At 40.2% G+C, this 15788-nt stretch overlaps 1 protein-coding gene across 1 annotated transcript in view; it reads left to right on the top strand.

Annotated features, from left to right (window-relative positions):
- Positions 1-15788, top strand: part of Csmd1 (CUB and Sushi multiple domains 1) — a 1525237-nt gene that overhangs the window by 520974 nt on the left and 988475 nt on the right. The window lies entirely within an intron of this gene.

Here is a 15788-nt window from a genome sequence, read left to right as displayed (position 1 = left end):
AGGGCTATTAGCCAGACAGGCAGCAGAAGTAGCTTAAACTGATGCCTGGCAGACAGCCAGTACACTTCCCAGGACCAGTTCAGAATGTGCACTCCCAGAGATGAGGGATAGAGGGCGCCTCTGAGTCTTGGTGGCAGTGTGCTGCTTAGTTGAAGGACTGGACACAATCATCTAGCAGCATTTATTGAAGGACAACGCTCCCCTTCCCCAAATGAATGAAAACTTTGGAAAGTAGAAGAATCAGAAAATAATGCTGATTAGGCAAGGACCATCTTTTTTGAAAAGCAGCCATAATTTATTATAAAACTGGATTATAAATTGCACCCAGTTCTCCCCTTGGAGTTTAGCCCCTGTTATTCAGTAACTCCTAGGACAATTCCTAGGCCTGTATTCTCACCTGGCAGGTGATCATTAACAGAGCAGATGCAGAAAGTCTTGTCCCTGCTACCAACACCAGGCTGTGGACTCCTTGCTGGGGCAGCTTAGCCTTGAGTCGTGGCTGGCAACAGGCTGAGAGTTCGCTGTGACTCACCAGATCAAGCGTGAGGAGAGAAAGCAAACTGAAGCATTTCTCAGCCATATATTGATTGTGCTTGGTGCTATTTTAATCCTTCTCAGTTCCTCGGTCTGAAGGCTGCTGTGTCCTTCAGGATGTCAGCCTGTTTGGGACTTCAGTAGAAGATGGCATGGATCCTCCTGGCGGGCATATCCTAGAGTGAGGTGTCCTCTCTGTCAACAGCAGGGTCATGCTTCCAGCAGATTCCTAACTCATTCAGAGACCTGTTAGCTTGCAAAACGGCAACAAAGGGCTAAGGGCCAGAACAGGGAGACATAGGTCATCAGCATTGGTTTTAAAAGTTGAAGTAGATCACAAAAGCGTTATGTGGCTGCCCATGTGTCAGATTCAGTTCGATACTCAGAGATTTATTTGACATCTGGATAAAGGAAAAGACGAGATTCCAGAGCTCAGGGACCAAAGATATTACTGTGGACCCCTTAAGTCTACAGCGGACATTTGTTTTCTTAAAGTTTGGCATTATAAAGGCCCTACTTGACCTTTTCTCTAATGCGAAGGCTCTGGTTCCTGCTTTTCCTTAAAGGTAACATCACAGTTAGAAAAGAACCTGAATCCAAAACGGAGCCAGGAGGCCATGTAATATTCTTATTTTAAAACATTTAGATAAATGAGCGTTTTTTATGCAGAAAAGACTATTTTGGATATTTGAGAAATGAAAAATGAATTATTTTACAACTATTTTATTTTGAAACATGAGGAAAATTGGCCACATTTCAAGATTTGCTGTTCGTTCCTGGCAATGTGACAGGGCTGTGGAAATAGATTCCAGGAGAATTCTCTCAGAGTGGTCAGTTGTTAAGTATAGATTCATAGCATTCACATACAGTCAGTGAGGTGTAGGGTGTACCTGCCAGGCATGACAAAGGTAGATTCCAAAGGTTTTCTTTGTCACTATGCTCAGGAAAAGTCTCTGTCCCTAGTTGTGAATTTTCCTTATTGGAGTAAGGAAGTCTCAGAAAAGGGAATTGTAAAAAGCCCCAATTTGCTGATTTTCTAAAAGCATGTATCTCCATAGATCTCTCTGATACGACATTTAGTTATGACAATTCTGGGTCCAGTATCTCTTTTAAAATTGGGATGAAGGGCTAGCACATAGAGTTGGAAACAATGCCTCTGAAAACAGTCTGAGGACCTGAGTTTAATCCCCAGAACACACATAAAAGCCAGACACTGTAATGGAAGGATTTGTGAACTGGCAGAGATCCTGTCTCAAACAAGCTGTAAGGGGGAGGGAGCTATCTGCTTGAAACTACCCTCTGACCTCTACACATGATAGGCGTGTGAGAGCACACATGTATATGCAGGTGTGCCCTCCACACACACTCTTATTTTTCTCATACACAAAAAGATAGTTTTTTTTAAAAAAAAAAACTGATTAGAAATGGTGTTATGCTCTGAATATTAACCCCTGTCATGACTCCCTCAGCGGAAAGATGTCTAAAGGACATGTACCACTTCTGTAACACATGGGTACCCTCACACCCTTTTCCCTTGATGTTTTCAGGTTTCTTCCCAGGCTTTAGAGTAATGGCTTTCAGCCACTTTTGCAAATCACTGATCTATGGCAATCAATCCAAAGACAGTAAATAGGCCCTTCATACAGCTGTGCTGATCAAAATCTTCAACTGTGTCTCAAGGGAGAGGATGGCTTTCTGCACAAGTTACAGCTGAATGACACATTTGCAACTTCTTCATGTGAGTCCAAACTGGATGTCACTGATCTCAGTTCTCTTCTCAATTTGTGCAAAATATGAGTCTGTCGTGTGAGTCAGGCTAACAACTTCTGAGTGAATTAGCAAGATTGTAAATTTTGAGCTGAGACAACAAATGAATTCCAGATGTTTCCACCTGCCACAGTTACTGCATAGCATGTCACTGCAGAACCTGCAAAAGTATCTATGGCTCAAGAAAAATAGCTGTGACATGAAAGGGCACCATGTTTTGAGTGGCATAGAGGACAAAATTAAGGTGAACCAGAAGGCATGCAAGGTCAGTGTGCTTTTATTTAATAGGATCTTAAATGGGTAAATAGATAGAGAAATGGATTGAAGAGGTCAACTGGAATCCTGCGTGTTCATTAAAATACAGTTTTGAAACCTAGAGACATGGCTTGGTGATTAAGAACATTGGCAGCAATTCCAGTAGACTTGGATTCAGTTCTCAACAACCACGTGCTGCTCACAGCCATCTAGTTTCATGGGCTGTGTCATCCCATTCTGGTCTCATTGGATGCCCAAACAAGTGTGTAGTGAAATATTCATACACATAAAACAAAGTAAAAATGAATTTAAAATGTAGATCTTAGGTATGTGTATATGCTACATACACACACACACCCTTCCATTCATTATGAAACTTTCAAATTCTTTATATTAATACCATTTTATATTCTTTATTTTTTAGAACTATGCATATATCTGTGTGTGCTTTCTGGGTGTGTGCACCTGAGTAAGGTTTCTCTTATGTTTTCAGATCCCTTGGAGCTGAGTTGTAAGTAGTTGTGAGCCTCTAGATGTGACGGGTGAAAACCAAATGTAGGTCCTCTGCAAACTCAGCAAGTGCCCTTGATAGCCGAGCCAACTCTCCAGTCCCATATTTTTATCTGTATAACAAAGGGAATGTAAGGAGGTTTTGGAGCATATTTTATGCATCAAATGGTCAAAGTGATCAAAATCTCCCTTTCAATTTTCATTTCATTAATGTTCATCTCTCTCTCTAATCCAATATTTGTTTATCAGCCCCTCTACTCCAAGTTTATGTCAGATGTAGTGCAGTCCTTCATAATAACAGCCAGATGCAAAGCTCACAGTGCTCTCTCTCTCTCTCTCTCTCTCTCTCTCTCACACACACACACACACACACACACAGACACACACACACAGACCAGCAACAGTTAACTTTGAGATCGTTGGTGAGGGTGGGCTTGGGTGTAACTGTAATAGGAGAACAGATTGGCTCCTACTTTTGAAGTGTTCATTAAATCCTGGGTTTGGTAAACTCTGTCTTTCCCAACGGGCCCACATAGGTGCACTCCACCTTGTCTTAGCAGGCATGACTGTGTCTGCTCACCCTTCCATCCCAGGTAGTCTCTAGTATCCACTGACTGTCACCTTGCTCCCGGGCATGTCTGCCTTTGTGTGTCTTCCCTTTGGGCATCGGGACACCAGGCTTTTTGCCATTCACTTTTCATTTTTATTTTTTACATAAGTTTTGCCCAGCACAGTGTCTTAGACAATGGTACTGTTCAGAGACTATCTGATGAAGATGCACAAATCTCCTCTTACTCATCAAGCAATTATCTACCCGTTTCCTTCTCCTGAGCCACTGGGATAGTTTTGAGTGAGAAACATGAGGGTCTGTGGTAAATAACACTTCCACTTCTCTTTCTTTGTGTCAAGTCAGAAAACCCAAAATAATGTAACTGGACCCCAACTCACACTGGGCAGTGTTTCCTTTGCTTAATTTAGTTCCATGAGTTGTTGTTACAACATATGAGCAAGTGCTGGAGGCTGCTTCAAGTCTGGTTTTTGTTTTTTGAAGAGTGGAAGATATCACCACTTTTTAAAAGGATTATGGATACTATTCGGTTACAAATGTCCCAGCCAATAGGATACTAGTGGAGCATAGCATATGCCTGTATGTTTTAGTGGGTACGGGCTCCTGAGCAGGAGTGCACATATGCCCATACCCTTAGCTTATAGTCAGTAGAGGGGTTCATGTTAACAAGATAGGAGGATCAGAAGAGGTTTACAGTTAGAAGAGAATGCATGCCAGGGTAAAGACACCTTCAAGCTCACCTTGCCTTCATGACAAAGACTTTGAGCACACCATCCATGTCCTCTCTTTTCCTGTAGATTTCATGATAGTCACAGACTGCATTTCCCTGGGTTCTATTTTAAGCCTTATCCTATAATTCTATTGGTTTTTAGTCCTTCCTTTTATTGTAATTTCCATATTTAATAGAAATAGTATATATTCTCATGTCTACATTTGGCTAGAAAGAAGCGATGATACATATTTGAAACAACAGAATTTTACAGAGTCATCTTAAAAATGTTAAAATTCTTATTAAATTGGTTTTGTCCTACAGTGCAGAATTAAAAAAAAAAGTAAAGTTACTTCATTTGTTTCAGAGTTATTTCTCTTTGGAGAGCATCACAATGAATTTAGCTTCTTGTAAACACAAACATTTGCAATGTTTTCTGCATGTTGCATCCCCACATTTATCTAATTATAGGGGAAGCTGAACCTGGACCACAGATTCCCAGTTTTCAAGACAAAACCTGAAGTAAGTCATCATCATTGTCTTACAAGAAAAGTAAATCTGGAGAACTGAAATAATGAGATATAAAACTGACAGAGAAATCCTCCATGAAGAAATGGGACCAAAGAGAACTGAGATCCTCTGGGAGAAACGGGGGGTTGGGAGTCTATTCACTCTGTCTCTCACTGTCCCCTGAACCTTGGCCCTGGGTAACTGAACAACACTAAGCTAATTTTAAAAGTTGTCATTGTGTAAAGAACTTAAAGGCCTTTTAGATATGATGATGCTCTTACAGCAAGAGCAATGAATAAAATTTTGAGCCCATGGTTGACTACAAAGCCACACCGCATCCAGCTCTAACTGTTGATGTCACTCTTTCTTTGGTGGGAACCCTTTTTATTCTTCTGCTTCCCACATCCATTTATCACTATGCAGTATGTGCCATAATGAAATCAAATTAGAAAACTCTGAGAATGGCCCTGGAGGTTTGTATACCTCCTGTACTTCCTGTACTTCCAGCACAATTCTACTGAAGATCTGAATAAAAGTCAATTAACAAACACAAAGTGAACCTGGAGTTCAAAAGGCAGGAAAAAATCTTTTTAAGTGAGTTTTAATTCACTTTATAAATTTCTCAGGAGGCTGGTACACCAGGGACACCCTCCTCTATGGCCAGCCCACCTGCTGCTATTTCTAGATCAAGATGTTTTTCTGCTCTGCCCTGGTGTGTATAGACCCCATAGGTAATGTATAAGCAGGCAGGTATGTCTGGGATGCAGTAAAAGTACATTTGTGGATACTGGGGCTTCAGGTAATGGATGTAATTTCTTTCACATGAAGCATAGTTTGATACCATTCCTTTTGCCCATTACTGGGATTGGAATTGGAGTATGTTAAGCAAATGCTCTCTGCTCTTTAGCTAGGAACTTGATAAGTTGTCTGGGTGGGCCCTGAACTTTGATTCTCTCTCTGTCTCTCATGTGCTTGGGATTGCAGTCTTAAACCTCAGGCTCTGATCAATTCCATTACTTTCTCCATTTAAAAAAAAAAAAACTCTACTAGGAGTTCCTGTCTTTTCTTCTTCCTTCAATGCTAGACCAGTTGCAATGTTGTACCCAAGTGCTGAGTGTGACATCATTGTAGGATACACCTATAGAGAGCAAACCCTAACAGGCACACTCTTTCCTCAGTCTGTATATACTTTCTCAGTGGCTTCTCGGAGCTGTGCCACCCATTCTGTCCTGTGAAGCTTGCAAATCCCCTTTATCTCTAGGTAAATATTGTTGAAATTTCCTCAAGAGTGTTTAAAGGTCAGACAGCACCTGTCATGTGCTACAGTATGCTTCCATCTTGGGGAACTCACTGTTTCATGAACTGCCAAATATTTTCATGCCTTAGTTCTTCTGTGTGTCAGATAGGCATGTTCTCCAGCTGAATGTACTTTTAAGCATCTTTGTTTTTGTTTCTTTGATTCTTGTATGTTTTACCACACTTTGTCTTGAATTCTGCGGCTGTCAAATAATGAGTACCTCAGACACCATTCTTTGTTTGACTTTTTAAAAATTAAATTATTTTATTTATTTACATTCCAGAGGTTGCCCCATTTCCTGGTCCCCCCTCCCTGAGTGCTTCATCCCACCCCCTACCTTCCCCTTCCTCTGAGAGGGTGCTCTCCCACTCACCCATCCACCCCTATCTCACCCCCACCAGCATCCGTCTTCCCTGGGGTATCAAGTTTTCACAGGATTAAATGCATCCTCTACCACTGAGGCCATACAAGGCAGTCCACTTCTACTCATGTGCCCAGGGTCAAGAACCAGCCCATGTATGCTTCTTGTTTTTTGGCTTAGTCTTTGGGAGCTCTGAGGGGTCTGGGTTATATGACACTGCTCTTCTTCCTACAGGGCTGCAATCCCATTCAGCTCCTTCAGTCTGCCCTCTAACTCTTTCATAATGGTCCACAACCTCAGTCCAATGGTTGGCTGAAAGTATCTGATTTGTCTCTGTCAGTTGCCAATAGAGCCTCTCTAGGACAGCCATACCAGTTTCCTATTAGACATCATTTTTACTAAAGGGATTTTTTTCTGCCAATCACCTTGATGGAAGAATGAAGAATGTCAGTTAGATTACAAGAACAATTGCAAGTAAGCATGGCCTAGAGGAGCCCATCTGAAATCAACCTCATCTTTCATGCAGAAGGGGGCAACTACTACTTCCATCTCGTCTTGTACAATGCTCCACAAGCTATGACCAAGGCAGGCAGGTGATACAGGGATCTTGAGGCTACATCTCAAATGCTTGGATGAACTCGACAGTGGTGAAGAATGAGTGAACATTGATAAAGAATGGGTGAAAAGCAAAGAGGGAATCTCCATGGAGACTGAGACAGAAAAAAGTCTGGGAGTAAGAACAGATGGGCAGGATTGCTCTCAAATGCAGGCTGCTTTTTAGTAGGCCACTGAAGACACACACAGCACTGACTTGGCTAGCCAAAAAGCACATCTGTGCATGTGTGTTTGAGAGGCTGTGTGTGTTCTCAGTGTGCTTCTTTGCTCTGCAGACCCAGTCCCCATGGTGTGAGCAATGTCTTTAGGAGTATTTCATAGCTTATAAAGGTACCTTTATTGAAAATGTTTACAACTTTATCAATATTTAAATTAGTTACTGAGCCAAAATATATGCTATGAAAGATATTCAGATTGTCATGGGATGGTCTGGTCCCTGTTCCCACACATTCCTACAACAGCTTTGAAAACACAGGATAGAAAGTACTGTCTGGTGGTCCCAGACAGAGTGCATATGAGGAGTGATTAATAATTTCACGGTTCCACTGGTAGAGGGAAGATCAGGCAAGATGTCAAAGATCAGGTCCCCTGCCCTAAGGGTGCCTGATATTCATTCATGGATGGGACCACTGAGTGGGGGCAGCCCTGCATTCTTCAGGTTACTGCATCTGTCTGTGGTCACTGGCCCTCCTAATGTGCAAGGCTGCACTGTGGCTTGCTCCAGGCTGGAGGAAAGATGTTTCCGGTGACCTCATCCATTCTTCTATGAAATTAACTCCAGCCAATGACAGTGTCTCAGCATTTGAAATCAGGTAGATGTTCCTAGGAGAATGGAAAGAAATTAGAACATGTTGTAATCTAGTTTCTAGGTGCCTTCTCTGGACTAACCCTTGAGGCAGCTTGATTTGTCCCCAGGGATATTTGGGCACCAACATCATAGCCACAATGAATGTATGTCAGGCTATACATTCCTGAACCCAGAAAGAAAATTCATAGAAATCAACTTGGCCTACAGATATGCTACTTACCATCAACCTGTGCTATTCTGTATACTGCTGTCTGTCAGCAGGCAGTAGGACAAGCTATACACAGAAGGTTCATGATAGAGCAAAAATACTTGAAACAATATTGAAAAAATGCTATCAGGAACTGTACCCTGTTCTTAACTGGACCTCCAAGTGTCTGCAAGCATTTGAAGATCTCTAGTCTTTAATCAGGCCAAAGGTTCCACCTTCACCAACTGTCTTAAGACATGGATATAAGGAGATAAAGAAACCGACAACTGTCAGTAAGATATCTCTGTCTTCCCAGCCTCAGAAAGCCAGGATAGAAGGATTTCTCTTTAGGAAACTGAGGTGTGAGCTGATGAGTTCACGATCAGCATGAACTATATATACTACAAACCAATAACTATCAGGAAGAAAAGTAAACTATTTTTTCAGAGCATCAGAGGTCTGATTTGTAAAACTGGATTATCCCAAAACCATCATATATACTATAATATACACATACACATACACATACACATACACATACACATACATATACACATACACATACACATACACATATACATACACATACATATATAAAGTCATTCCCCTATGTCAGAAACACATGCATTTTAGTGATAATATCAGATTTTGAATAAGTATATCTAATAATACATAGTATCTAAGGCAAACATTGGCCATTTTTTTCCGTTTTATATTTTTGCTTAGAATTTTTATCTGGTCTGTAAAGAGCAATTTTTACTCGCCCACATTCTTGTCCAATCTCAATCAGTCTGTAAATTTTTCATGCCTCCAAATGACTTTTCTAGTGCCAGTATTTAACAAAATTACTAAGACATTTATATAAGGATTTCATTTTCTATAATTGGAGCTTATCCTCTCAAACTCTCCCAGTCTGTAGGTATTTCATATAAATTCTTTATGCATCTATAGATAAAGATTTGTTCAACTATTTTCCATGTTTTTCTGAGAAGGATAATTATAATCATAGAGCTTTCTATGCAACATCAGATAGCCAAATGTTTCAGCTATTATTATTTCAGCCTTAATTGAAGCAGTGTGTTCCTAAAACATAGTCTTGCCATGAATATCTTATGTATGGTTGAGATATATATCAGTAATATATTGCAACCATCTTTACAATAACTATCTATATATGCCTTTATAGTTATGAAATTATGTATATATAATCATACTCAGTTCATCAATGAGCCTAAAGACAAACTTTGTTGATGCCATATGTGATTAAGAGAGTTGACCCATCTACCATTCTAATCATTCCCCAACAGATGTGCTACCTACCCTAGTAGGTATGCATGGCTGCTGCTCTGTTTCCCACTTACCAACATCATGTAAGTACAGGCACATATTTGTTGATTTTAATTATAAGAGGAGAATTCAACATCTGTTTTTCAAAAGAAGTGAAAAGATGAAAAGAATTTTATTCTCCCCATGTTGGAACTAATTCTGTCTTATTTACTTTAGGTATCCTGGTGATAAATAAACAATGAAGGTGAGGCCTCTTTCTCAGAGTGACTAGCTTTGCTTTTACTGTATTCTACACTCCTAAGCTGGAGCATATCTTCCCACTTTAATGTTAATATTTAGAATGTCCTTCAGAAATATTCCTTTAGAAACGTGAAGAACAAGCAGTAGGAGACACTTGCTCCTCCAGGGATGGATAGAGCTCCCTGTAGCTCTCCCCACTTCTTCTCAATTCCACTTTCCCAAGGATTAGTAGATTTGTATCTTGAATGGTAGCCTTCTGACCGTCATAGTCTAGAAGATGCATGGACTTAGTCAACACCTCAGAACTTATTGTAAGTTCCTAGAGTCTATTATGGAGATCTGAACAGTTGTAAAGAAGATTTCGAGGCTGTCTGCAGAGGTACCCCAACCCAACCTAGATACAGGAAGTTCTGGTATCCTTATTTCCTATTTAATAGGAGCAAATAAACAGAAGAATTTAAAGCTGCGCACAGGGACCAGGGACTTGTATTTCCAGCATTCTGGATATTGAGTCCCAAGGAAGTAAATAGTAACTAAAGAGATAGTTAAGGTGTTTTGTCTGTTTCTTAGTGTTCTGCCACTTTCCTTAATAATATTAATATGGGACCTAGGAAGAGAAAATAAATTCACATGAGAATATGTTGGCAATAATAAGAATAAAAGTATAAGGACAAGGTGAATTGACAATAGATATCATCATAACATTGTATTGCTTCACATTATCACATGATTATTGTGAACCATGCATCCTGTATGATGAAGAATTGACAAAAGTAAAGGCATTCATTGACAAGAGGTAGAGCTCACAGATAAGAGAGGAATGTAGTCTACATCTCCTCGTCTTGGACTCTGGAAACACAGAACCCCTGGTTACCTTACCTTGACGCATCAGAAAAGAAACAGGAAGCAGATCTCCTGGTTTTCCCCTCTGTGCCAAAGATTCAGCCTTCATAGGATATCGAGTGGTTTTATTCTAGGTTTGACAACAGAGTTTGAGTACAAATGGATTTTTTGTTCCAAGCCTATCAGCTCACTTGTTCCCTAGACCTTTGGAAACATGTACAGGCGACACTTCCTCTCTGACTAATATTACTCCCATAAGTGGTTCTGGCTGTGTTGGTGGGCAGACAGATAACATGTAATTTCAGGTGCAATGAGAACGGAGAGATACTGGATCTGTAGCCTACTCTTTTCTCAATAGCATTATAAGAATGTGGTTACTTAAAAAAAATAAATTTCTTTCAGTGTTGAACTGATCAAAACATATCATCTCAGACTTTGGCTTATATTTGCTAAATGTCCTATGGTTTTTTTCTGATATATTTGCTTTCTACCATTTATCATATACTGTTGAGATTACAAATAAGTGTTTTGAACATTTTAAAAATGGATTGTTGTTTTTATAATGTCTACATGTGTGATAGCTACAAATACACATAGGACTTTGGATGTGTATGTATACTGCATGTACATGTGCTATGGACTATTTTCTGGCTCGTAGTTCACACACACACACACACACACACATCCATGTTTGCATGAGGAGACTGACAATATAAGTGCTATAAAATGCTTTACTTCCAATCTCTAGGCTGAATAACTTGTGGTCACCGTAAGTGTACAGAGAAACAGTTTTTCAGAGATTTGCAGAGTCTCCAGGATGCTAAGAAAGTTTGCACATTGAGAAAGACTCCTAAATGACTGTTGTAAGAAGGTCCCTCTGTGTTATGGGTGTGGTTACGTATGCCAATCCATCAGATTAAGCCTGGAATGCATGTGAAGATAATGAATAGGTGATGAGAGAGAGATTGGAAATTTGTAAGACTAATATGTACCAAGACTTCTTCTTTTTTTTTTTTGTTTTTTTTTTTTTGTTTTGTTTTTTGGAGACAGGGTTTCCTAGCCTCGAACTCTCGAACTCAGCTTGCCTCTGTCTCCCAAGTGCTGGGATTAAAGGCGTGTGCCACCACCCGGTGCACCAAGACTTCTGAATAAGCATCCTTTGGGGTTTTTTTTTCAAGTATTTTTCCATTAATTTTTGTGTTTATTTACTTTATATCCTGATTGCAGGCCCCTTTCATCCTCTCATCCCAATCCCCTCCTCAGACAGCCCCTCCCTCAACCTATCCTGGATGGTCCCCACTGGTAACAACCTACCTTATTACATCAAGTCACTTCAGGACTGGCCATATTCTCTCTCATTGAGTCCAGACAAGGCAGCCCACTTAGGGGAACAGGATCTACGGGCGAGCAGCAGAGTTAGAAACAGCCCCTGCTCCAGTTGTTGGGAGAACCCAAACAAAGACCAAACTGCACATCTGCTACATATGTGAAATGGGCCAAAGTACAGCACAAATAAGGCATTCTTTTGTTAAATCATAGCTGTTTTTAAATCATAGTTTTTAAATCAGGTAAACAGATCTAGATATTCTATAGAATATCATTAATCCACTCATATTGCCTAGTAATAACTTGGTAGGCACCATATTGATAGATCTGCCAATGTTGCTAACTGTCCAGACAACATGTTGTTGCTTCTAAATTGACCTTGAGAAGTCGCAGCATGTCTTCACATATTCTTCTATACACTCAAATCTTTCTAAGGAGACACGGCTGTCAAGAACTCATCACTTCACCCCAAACACTATGGGAAGCAGATCCTGTGTTTCTCTAGGGAAAAGTTGCATCATGGATATGAGCATCAGTCTTGGCTATGAGCTCTTGGCAGCTGACAGTGTAACCCCATGACTTGAGTATTCATCCTTGTATTCAATCCCTCCACCTCCACCCTGAGTTCAAAGCCTTAAACTAAATTGTTTGTAACAATAACAGCAAACATGATCTCAGAATTTAATGTGGGAAACTCTCAACCTGGTGATATGATTGATTGGCTAATATATTTGAGCCTGAAATATACCCACATGACATACAACTTCCTCCCTCAAAATACTGAGAAACAGTTATGTAATTACAAGCACCATGGAAACTTGCCTTCATTGCAGATTTGATGCCCAAATATAGATGAGCAAAGCCTTCCAATTCAGAATGCTTAGATAGGGCTTGTTACCTAGGCAACAATGTATTGGAAATAAGATGCCTGCTTTCACTCATAGTTCTTTTCCAAAATTTACCTTTTAGGTTGCTTTAGAATATGGATTCTGAAGCTGAATACCTAATTTTCAGAAAAAAAATAGGATAATTATGACAATTTTGAGATCCATCACCTTGAAATAAACCCTAAAAGCTCAGAGTAGATTCTCTCAGACTAGAAGTCTCGCCATTCCAGCTTCTCATTAAATCTTAGAAAATGTGCTCATAATTGAGACCAAACATGGGACAGTACAATTAGCAACGAAACCCTTGAGAGTCTAGAAGTGGGAAAGTAGAATTTTTAACATCCTATGTTTAAGCAATGGAGACTGTACTGAGCAACAAGCTGGAGGCTTGAGGAGTAACTGGGAAGCTGAGCAAGGGATGTAGAAAGGTAGGTTGGCCTTAGACATTGGGTTGAGACTTCTATTGTCAAAACTCATATTTTATATGCTCCGTTTCCTTCTGACCTCCTTTCTCATCCAAAGAAACCAATGACATCCCTGCCAGGAAGAGTTTGTTCTGCTCTGTCCCCCATTGCCCTCTGTGCAGTATGAATTTACTGTCTTCCTTCCTTGACACAAGTTACATGTGCTTCCAAGACATCCTCATTCAAGTTCTGTAGTTTTCTAGGTTAAGGCCAATGGCCTTCTGTATCCTAAAAGAGAGAAGTTGTGACAGAGGATAGTTGACATGAGATTTTCCGTAACCACTGGCTTACTTAAAGGAGTCAGTGACGTTACAAATTCATGGGAGATCCTGGGTTTTTACAGTGACTTGAGTTTTTCATATTTGATCCCCTACTGTCATTGTTTAAAAATTTCTTAAAATCTGTTGTCAATCAGCCATGAGACTGTGCAAGTGCAGTTGAGATGTGTGTCCATTTTTGTAGTTCATTCTGCTTGACCACTGCTGCTCTATCAGTGAGCTGAGTTATAGGCTTAGATTTTTCAAAACCCAACTTAATAAGGGTTCTCAAATGCTTTGACATCCTCCCTTTTGCGCACTGTTCAAAAGCAGGGGATTAAAAAATGGGTAATAGAATATGAGGAGGTGGACCTATTTGGGTGTTATTCTTTGGGGTGGTTTCAATCTTCGTTGTCAGGATATCAGCAGTACAGATTAGTAGTGTCACGATACCAACAGTCTAGTTCAGTAGTGTCAGGAAACCAACAGTCCAGTTCAGTAGTATCACCGAACACAAATCAGCAATGGTAGCATTATCCAGCAGAAGCATACAGGCCTTCACAGAATTCTCACAAGTCAGTGGGAGCAACCAGAACCAGCCAGAATACCAGGTGAAGTTCACTGCCATGTCTCTCTCAACAAAGCAAAGATCAGCAGAGAAGCAGAGACCCACAAAGCATTGCACAGTCAGCAACGCAAGCACACCATTACTCTTTGTTGGGTCCTACTCTATACTTTCTCCAAACATCATATGTCCTCTCATGCTTCTGCTTCAGCAAAATTTCACATGAGTCTGCTTCAGGAAAGCATCACATGACACAACCAGAAGTTTCCACTTCAGTCTAGCAATAAATTACATGAATGTAGAGGTTACACAGGAGGTATGTCATAATGTCAACCCTTGAAAAGTACAGTTACATTGGCGGGAGTAATCTATGCAGTTTAGAAAATTCCTGCTCTTGCAGAGGACCTAAGTTCAATTTTCAGCACCCCTGACTCTGTCACATGACAGTCACTACAGCTTTAGACTCAGAGTGTCCTAATATCTCTGAAGATTCCCACATTCATGTGCACACATAAATGCAAAATTAAAAATGACTAAGTAATCATTGTTTACAATATAGATTACACTAAAATTAGAATTCATTTTCAAGTTGGACAATAAGAAAGAAATATGAAGACAGTGGTAAGTTAAAACACATCGCCATGGCAGTGCCTCTGTATTTCTTAGTGAAATGTCCCTGATATATTTTTGCCCTTGTCAGGAAGTCAGTCTTTGTTCTTTGTGCTACAATCTCCTCTTCCAGCCCAAGTAAAGTCTGGACTGTGTTTTTTTTTTCTTTGCTTATTCTAACGTAAACTTCAGGTCATGTCTGTTGTGAAGTACCCAAGGTCCTTTGAACATTTAGTAATTTTTGTCTTAACATATTGATATTCATATAGGTCTGAACATATCCTTCATTCATCTCTCAAATCTTCTGATCAGCTTCTCAAGTCTGGCAACCGCTTTGCCCTCCATGGAAGCACATTAATTAATCTAATTCAAGTTTCCCTATGTAAGCAGGAGATGGCTGGCTAAGATCCCACTTTATCTGAGCACTCAGAAGCAAATGTCCTGAATGTACATATAGAATGGTCTATAGTCACCTGGAATGTGGGACTTGCAGTGAGGTCTCATAAATTGAAGCTCTCTGTTGCTCTGTGTTCAGACTTCATTCCACTGCTGCCCAGTGCAGCTGGATAAGACACCCGGCTCTCATTTCCATGAAAGAGAGCTGGGCTCACATTAGCACAGGGCATGACAAGATAAAAAATAGATTCATTATTTGACCAGCTGATGAGTCTGCTAGTAGAGCTTGTGAATTTAAATTACAAAATGGGGGGAAGTTGGAGGTTGTGAAGTGGTTTTCAGTCCTCTGCTTTTGTCTCTAGGCAAGGCCCTATACCTAAATTATTTCCAACAAATATTGCCTATGGTAGTCTCACAGATCCCCCTTGGAGGAGATAAAGCTTGGTTCAGGAATTCATTTTTGTAGCTGATAACATGTGTAGTGAGAATGCTGTTCTGTCTTAAAAATGAGCTATGTGGTCTTCATAGTATTCTCCCCACAAAAGCTCCCCCCCAACCCCAGGCATATTCCTGACAGATTGAAATGCTGAATTGAATAAGTGCACAGACTCTTCCTCACCCAGTCTGGAAACAGAGCCTTTTCCCCCGTCCTGTGTGCTGATGACTTTGTAAGAGCCTTGTTCCTGTCATCACAGCCTTTCAAGTTAAAATGACTTTCAACTATGGCTCACCTGTCTCATTTATATATATATATATATATACTGTTGGACTTGTAGTGAGTTTTCATGGGGTT

This window comes from Grammomys surdaster, unplaced genomic scaffold (genome assembly GCF_004785775.1).
Source record: "Grammomys surdaster isolate TR1022 unplaced genomic scaffold, NIH_TR_1.0 167, whole genome shotgun sequence".
In the NCBI taxonomy this organism is placed as follows: Eukaryota; Metazoa; Chordata; class Mammalia; order Rodentia; family Muridae; genus Grammomys; species Grammomys surdaster.
This window is presented reverse-complemented; position numbering and strand designations above follow the sequence as displayed.